We start from the raw sequence: 8,469 nt of genomic DNA, 5'->3' as shown, positions 1-8,469 counted from the left end.
GATGCCTAGGACTGACAACCCTAGAATGGATCATTGTTTGGATGGTGATATGAGGAAGGTACTTTAGCTTCCCAATCCTGCTGTATGAAAAGGACTAATAACAACTTGGAAATCATGTTCATACACCGCATTTGCATGTGCTTTGTAGATGTGACGCACTTTGAGGCGATGTCATGCGTAACGTAAGATGAAGACGCTGAGGGTGTACGCGCGAGGGCACGCATCATTCTGCATACATCTTTGCATTAACAAGAGTACTTAGGACATGTTTGACTGTTCTGCTTTATCATTACTGCTTGATTGAACTGATAACATGTTAACCTTTGCTTTATTGTTCCACTGAGTTGATCACTCACTCCCACATTCTGGGGTAGTGTTAAACACCCACCAGACTCTGTCTTAGTTGCTGATGTTGCAGATGTTGAGGCAACTTCTGAGGCAGAGCGGGAGATTGATGATGATGAGGTTGCTTTCTCTTTTATGCAGTTTTCAGACGGGTTCTAGTGAGCCTTGTTCTGATGCGTGGGATGTTGGGATTTCTTTTGGGAATTAGATGATGTAATTTAATACTTGTAATTTTGATAACAACACTTGAAATACGACCTGGTATGTATATGTACTTCAGGGATTTGCATATGTACTCACATATTTCTTTAAGTCTTCCGCTTGCTTTATTCACTTATCCCTGAATTATATTTGCTATTTGGCTTAATCTATTCCATGTTTTATGCGCTAATACAGACAACATACATCCATCATTCAATATGTTGCATAAGTGATGTTTTGGAACTCGGGAGCTGAGCTATGCTCGATCCTCAAATTTCAGGGCGTTACAATTCAATTCACACTGTTTCCCGTGGTGTGGTCCATTTGAGATTTGGATATGCTTTATTTTTGGTATCAGACCCTAAAATTATCTAGTAAAATGGATGGAAGGAGTTGATAAAATATATAAATTATGGTAGACCCCACAAGTTTACTCAGTACGTTAGCCTAACTCACTATTCAATCGGCTTCCCGCGCAACTTGTATAAGTGTACTTGAGGTTGGCCTCAGTGTAATGTGTCTATGAAATCTACTATGTCTATTAAGTCTGTAATAGTAATTAAGCCGTATGGCACAAAAATATGATGGTTTGTGATTTAGGTGCACCTCACCAAGTGAAACAGTTTGTTAAGTGGGCGTCTTCCGCACTATTTTTGCTTATGTGGTCTACTAGAATTATGAATGCGGCTGATGTTTAATTTGTATGCTAAAATAGTGTCATGTCTCTTATGGCCAGAGTGGATTTTACAAACACATCAAGGTAGGCCCATGTCCAGTGGTCCCTGTATTGGTGGAGCCACTATCGTATTCCTTGCTGACGGTCAGTAGCCACCTTATCTTTGGTCAGGTGCTTGAGGGCCCAACAATTAAGCATGTATTTAATCTAAGCTATTCATCCATTTTTCTAACTCAATTTATGACATGAGCTTAAAAAAATGAGCCAAATCCAAATCTCAAGTGGACTACACTATAAGAAAACAATGGATTGAACTCCCACTTCCTAAGCTCCAATGTAATTTTTATTTGCCATCCTACCCATTGGTTAGGTCATGCAAGCCTGGATTAAGGGAAAACAATAGTATCTTCTTCCAAAACTTTGGTAGCCCCAAAGAAAGTTTTAATGGTGGGGTGTCCCTATACTATTTCATGTGGCATGGTCCATCTGAGATTTGAATCTGGCTCATTCCTAGGATCATGCTATACAATGAGCTTGTAAAATGGAATAGACAGCTTATATTAGATAAATACATCATCGTTGGGCCAGGAGCACTGATCAACAACCAGGTAGCTACCCAAAATCTTAACCTACAACGACAACATCCCAACCAATACATGGTGGGCCCACCTTGACGTGCATGTAAAATCTACTCTGATCATAAGGGTCATGAAGATAATTTAGACATATGAATCCAACGTTAGCCACATCCATAATTCTGGTGGGCCACATGAGTAGAAACAATGCCGGGATAACCATCATCCAAACTTTTTCACTTGTCATGGCCGACTTACATCACATATGGGCATCATGATTGATCTCCATGAATTAATTTCTACAAGGCAGCCAATGGTTGAAGTTGACTTTACATAAACATCATGGTAGCCCTATAAAAATTCAAAGGTAGGTGCCCTCCTCTCCCAATGTTTACCTTTTTGTGGCCCACCCAACTCACAAATCCATAAAAATTTCATGACTTGTGGCTTAATTTCTATCTACAATTTTAATGGATGATGTGGATTTTAAGTACGTGTCACGGTAATGCCCACCTTAAACACACTTAAACAAATTGCATGACCGGCAAGGAAAAGGTGCGTAAAAGGTCTCTAGCAGTACAGTGCACAGTCTCCTACACACAGTACGGCAAGGAGTTTATATGCGACCCTTCTTATAAGTCATAAGATGAGAAGAACGGTTGAGATTCAACTTCATTAGAGAGAGAGTCCTACACTCATCAAGACACTCTTGGAATTGCAAGCGAATTTCCTACGCAAGGATTCTGTGTGGGGCCCACTATAATGTTTATAATAAATCCAACCCATCCATCTATTTTTTGAAGTTATTTTAGAACATATCACCAAAAAATGAGGAGGATCCAAAACTTAAATGGGCCACATGAGAGGAAATAGTGGAGATTTAGTGACCACCGTTGAAACACTCATATGGCTATAAAAATTGTGTATTGGTTTAAGTTCCTAGTGTTTTCATTTCATCTTAGTGAAAATGACCTTATAAATGATTTGGATGGAATATAAACATCAAGGTGGAGCCTGGGAAGGTTTCAACGGTAAGCATTCCTTTCCCCATTGTTTCATCTCGTATGGCCCGCTTGAATTTTAGATCCTTCTCATTTTTGGTATAATGTCCTAAAATGATATCTAAAATCGAATGGATGGGTTGGATTTCACACAAAGATCACAGTGGGCCCCACATAGAATCTTTGCACAGGATCTTCATAAGAAAGGCTTTAACAAGAAATCCGTGTCCCTAGGGTTTGGGAAATGGACGGGCTACTCCTGCCACCTGCCAATGGTAGGTGGTCGGTGCTATGTGGGCCGACCATGATATATGTGTTTCATCTATGCCATCCATTTCCCAAACCCCAGGGATGCGGATTTCCTACTAAATGATATGAGCAAAGCGAATGATATGAGCACAACAATGAACGGCGTGGATAAAATACTTACATCATGGTGGGCCCCATAGAGCCCTGCCCGGTGGGACGTAATCCGTGTCCCACAAAGGGTTGGAGATTCAGATGGGCCCTGCTATGGTGTTAATTTGTAATCCATTTCCACCATCAAGTGGATCACCCAATGTTAGATCAAGGGACTGAAAATCAGCCCCAACATGATTTATAAGTTTTATCCACGCAGTCCATACATATTTTTAAATCATTTTAGACTATGATCCTAAAAATGAAGTTGATCCAATGACTCAAGCGAACCACACCATAAGAAACAGTAGGGATTGAAGGCCTACCTTCAAAAACTTCTTGGGATTCACAAAAGTTTTGGATCAAGTTGAAATTTGTGTTTTCCCTTTTTTATCCAGGTCTGTATGACATTATGAACAGGTTGGATGGCAAATAAACATCATGGTGGGCCCTAGGAAGATGTCAACGCCAAGCATCATTGTTCCCACTATTTCTTTTGGTGAGATTCACTTGAGCTTTGGATCAGCCTCAGTTTTGAGGCCATGCCTTCAAGTAATATGAGAAAATGGATGGACGGCGTGGATAGAAGACATACATAATGATGAGGCCCACAGATCTTTGCCATTTATACACACCCACATTGTGTGGTATGCTACACAATCCAAGTCTGTTCCAGAAGACATCAATCTTTTCCAAGAACTAATCGATCTTTTCTTGGTATTAGACTATTTTCTAGGAACTAGTGCAGGAGGCATGCCAGCAGTGATATTTTACTGGGCCAAACCTTGATATCACTGTAAGATACTTTTACCCGCGGTCAAAACCGCCGGCATTACGTTTAGCGGCGCTAGACAAGCATGTTTGGGAAAACTTTTAGCAGCGCTTGTCTGAGCGCTGGTAATCTTTTCCGGTGCCCGCTCTGACTTCATCGACGCTTTTGCTGGCCGCTGGTTTTTCTCAGCAAATGTGAAGAAAGCACCGGCAAAAGTCTGTCCAAGTGCCAGCAAAAGCATGTGTATGTGAGATCAACTCCGACCATTATATTTGTAATCCCATGGTAAGCTTATAATCGAAAAATCAGGATGATCTATTATTCAATTGAGGCACACTAAGGAAAATAGTTGGGAGAGAGACGTCCACCCTCAATTTTTACAAGGCCCACTATAATGTGTATGTAAAATCCATTACACTCATTAGATGCGAAACCAAAAAATATCATTAAAGGCTAAAAAATCAAGCTCACATGGGATTCAAGTGAGTCACATGTAGGGAACAGTGTAGAGGGTGAGATTTTCCCATAAAAATTTTCCAATCGTGTGGCCCAACTGAAACAAAGATTGGCAGATTTTTTTTTTTGGCCCTAGCTCAAACATGAGGTGACTCACCTGATGGTTGGGGTGGATTTCACTTTAACACCACAATGAGGCCCACCCACTTTAATCTGTGAGCATTCTTATATATATATATCTCGGAACGCTCACCTGCGAACCCACTCACTACATACGAACTTTTTTGAGAACTCATTATATCTGATGAGTCTCAAAATCTAAACGGTCCACATGAAGCAGAACCTCTTGAAACCCTTTAGTACCAATTTTTACTTTGAATCAAAACTTCGGTGGGCCATGAAAAATGCAAACAGTTTCTTCCCTTGATTTGAATTTCTCTTTGCTATGTTCCACCAGAATCTTAGATCAGGGTGAAAATTCACCCCATGAGGTTTCATGGGATTCTGCATCTTATGTACCGTTCGGATTCGACACCCATGACACATGTGAAAAGGTGCGCACGTGCGTAGGTGAGCATGCCTCTCTCTCTCTCTCTCTCTCTCTCTCTCTCTCTCTCTCTCTCTCTATATATATATATATATATATGGGCCTATACGGTATGGCCCGGGTAACACCTAATCCGCTTCCAACCGCGTACCTCTCTGCCTTACACGCTGCCGAGGCGAGATGTGAAATGACCCGATGGATCCCTCCGTAGTGGGGTACATTTTGATGTTTGGGAGCAATCCACCCAACGTCCATCCGTTTTGACAGCTCATGCTAAAACATGAAAGCAAAACTAAGGTGAATCTGAATCTCAAGTGGGCCACACAACTGGAAACGGTGGACAGGGGCTTCCCACCGTTCAAACCTGGGCTCCACCATGATGTTTATATGCAATCCAACCATTCATAAAGCAGTCCAACCTTTAATAAGGTCATTCCCACTGGGATAATCAGAAATAACAAAAATATTTTCCTGATCTAAAGCTTTTGTGGCCCCACGAATGTTTCAATGGCAGGCATACAATCTTCATTATTTTCTTTATGTGGCCCACGTGTCCACTGGATCTGCCTCATGGTAGTGTTCATGCACTAAAATGATCTCAAAAAAACGGATGGACGGTGTGGATATATAGTAATTACTTCAAGGTATGCCCTACGGTTAAGTCAGCACCGCGTTGGGTGAGCAGGGCGCCGCGCTTAGTGTTGGTGGTGTTACGTTTCAAATCTGACTTACCCCCAGGTGGGGCCACTGATTTTTACGAGAGATCCATCCGCTTTGGCAGCTAATGTTAAGACATGAAAAAAGAAAAAGAAAAAAAAAAAGTATGCAATCCAAACCATTCATAAAGCATTGCAACCGTTCATAAGGTCATTCCCACTTGGATGAACGCAAAGAACAAAAATAAAGCATTCGTGGCCCCACAAACGTTTCAATGGTGAGCATACAATCTCAACAATTTTCCCGTGTGGCCCACTTGAGCTTTTGATTTTTTTTAAATTTTTGGCATCATGTATAAAATGAGCTGGCAAAACATATGGAACAGGTGGATTTCTCACAAACACCATGCTAGCCCCCACTAGCTTGGGAGCAATGGACGGTTGAGAAGCTAGGATGAAAATGAGACAAGCCACATTGGAATTCTTCTTCTTTGTTTTCTAAGATTATTTATACAAAAGAGAAGAAAGAGGTTGAAACCGTGTATAAGGTTTTTGGGTGGTTTTTTATTGTTTTCTAGTGTGGCCCACCATTTTTATTTTTATTTTCATCTAGGAAACTCACCATGATGATGGGATTTCAAAAAATCACAACATACAAATATTAGGAGGCAACACCATAAAAAACAATAGACAACTATCCGAAAACCTCTAAATTCATTTGATGGATTATATAATAGCTGGACTCATTTGATTTTTTGGGATGTCTCACTTTCAAGTTAGATGACCCTTCAGTTTAGCTTCCACGACTTACATACACCTCAGTGGGCCCCATACACAATGCTCATAGAACAAGCTTTTTATACCAACATCGCATCAGACATGTCAAAGCTTGCAACATGGAGCATATTGAACAAGATGCGTTGTGGACCGCTTCTACATTGCCATGCTCAAAGACTTCGTTTTTCTTTTCTTCTTTTTTTTTTTCCCCGTTTTCTTTCTTTGTTAACATGGGCACCCTTATTTCTTTCTTCATTATGACATGGGCACCGTAGGTAGTTGTTACACCTAAGTATGAGATTTGGTAGTAACATTGCTATAAAGCAAAGAGGAAATGTCTAAACTTATACATGAGCCATGGCCTGTACAATTTCCAAGTAAAATAAGTAGTCCATCAATTACATATTGTTGCCTTATTATATGCACTACATCTGACACACGTACATGACGGTTTTTCATTAGGAAGCCAGATATTAATTTGAGGGGTTTAAACCATGCACTATTAAAATTCATGGGAAAAAGGTTTAAAAAATAAATTTTAAAAAAAAATTAAAAAATAAAAATTGAAGGACATTTCAGTATAATTAAAAGGTGATGCCAGTCATGTGCTTAACAATGAGTGGTTGAGATACAACTGCTAACCTAACCGACCTGAGCTGCGCTAGGGTTGAGCATTCAGTGCTTTTCAGGTTGGGCTCGAGTTAGGGAATGCACCCAGGCTGACTCCTCTTGAGGTCAAGTTGGGGTTGGGTTGACCCTCAAACGACCCAAACTGCCTGAATCACACCACTAACCAGAGCCAAAATGATCAAAGACAATAGCTGCTGGTAGTGAGATCAATGTCCTTGAGGTCCGGTTCCATGGCTCAGTGGCAGATAGGCCTCTGTTTCAACAGTGAGACCAGGGATCGATTACCCATGTGGTGTGAGTGGGTGTGTGCATGTGCAGGGTGTGGGCGTGTGGCTAAAACAGAAAGTGTCGTTCCAGTGCAATCACAGGTCTTCATTCTCCCGTAACAGAACCTCTAGCATGGTAACCAACCGGAATAAGCGAAGACCCTTGGAACACAACATTTCCACAGACTGCCTCATCTTGGTAGGCTCCTAGAAGGGAGAAGAAGTCCGCCAGTGTGTGAAGAGACCCTATTTTTTTCATTCATGATTATTTTGTTCAACACGGACTCGGATCCTATTAGAAAATCTGGTCAGGTACCCAACTCCAGCAATCACATCATATTCATTTGGTGTTTAAAACTAAATAAAAGGTGTTTCTAGTATACATCAGAATCTGCATCTTTGTCTGAGTCCAATTCCAATCCAACAAACCCATTTGAAATCCTAATTTGCGCTCAAGATTTAGACCCAGTGCGGTGCCCAAATCAGATTGCATTCCATGTCCACACTGGACGGGTCCCCAATCCAATTCCCTATCAGGTTGGGAACAGATAAACCAATATCCAAACAAAACCATGTCGGATGGGTCATGAATCAAATTCTTCCCTTAATCAGGTCAGGATCAAGGCATTCTGTATCGGTAACGGTGACCGTAATGGTCACCACCATTCGATACGGGTATCGGCCATAACAGCCGATATGGGGGCGTAACAACCGTTACGACCCCCATAATGGTTGAAAATTTTCTTTTGCCCGAAAAATTCTGAAAAATTATCTAGAAAATTAAGAATAATGTAAATATTTTGAATATGTATTCATTTTTTGTTTTGAACATGCTTATGGCAATATAACGGTCCACTCTTTGGTGAGAGTATTGTATCAAGCTATCTAGTGAATTGTTTAATATGATTATGTCTCTAATGTTTACACATCACAATCAAGCATTTGAACTAGAAATAAGAAAAAAGGCATAAACATTGCTTTTTATTTTTATTTTTAAAAAAGGCCCTCGCAGATTCTATTCACTCAAATCACTTCAATCCACAATTTTAATCTTAAAACCCATAGTAAGAGTGGTCGAAATCTGTTATAAATTGATATAAGAGAGATTTTGGAATGAGAAAAGTGAAAAAGATGAGAAAAATGAATTTAAATAGAAAAAATACAATAA

This window comes from Magnolia sinica, chromosome 12, assembly GCF_029962835.1.
Source record: "Magnolia sinica isolate HGM2019 chromosome 12, MsV1, whole genome shotgun sequence".
Lineage (NCBI taxonomy): Eukaryota > Viridiplantae > Streptophyta > Magnoliopsida > Magnoliales > Magnoliaceae > Magnolia > Magnolia sinica.
The sequence above is the reverse complement of the archived record's forward strand: the minus strand, read 5'-3'. Positions refer to the sequence as shown.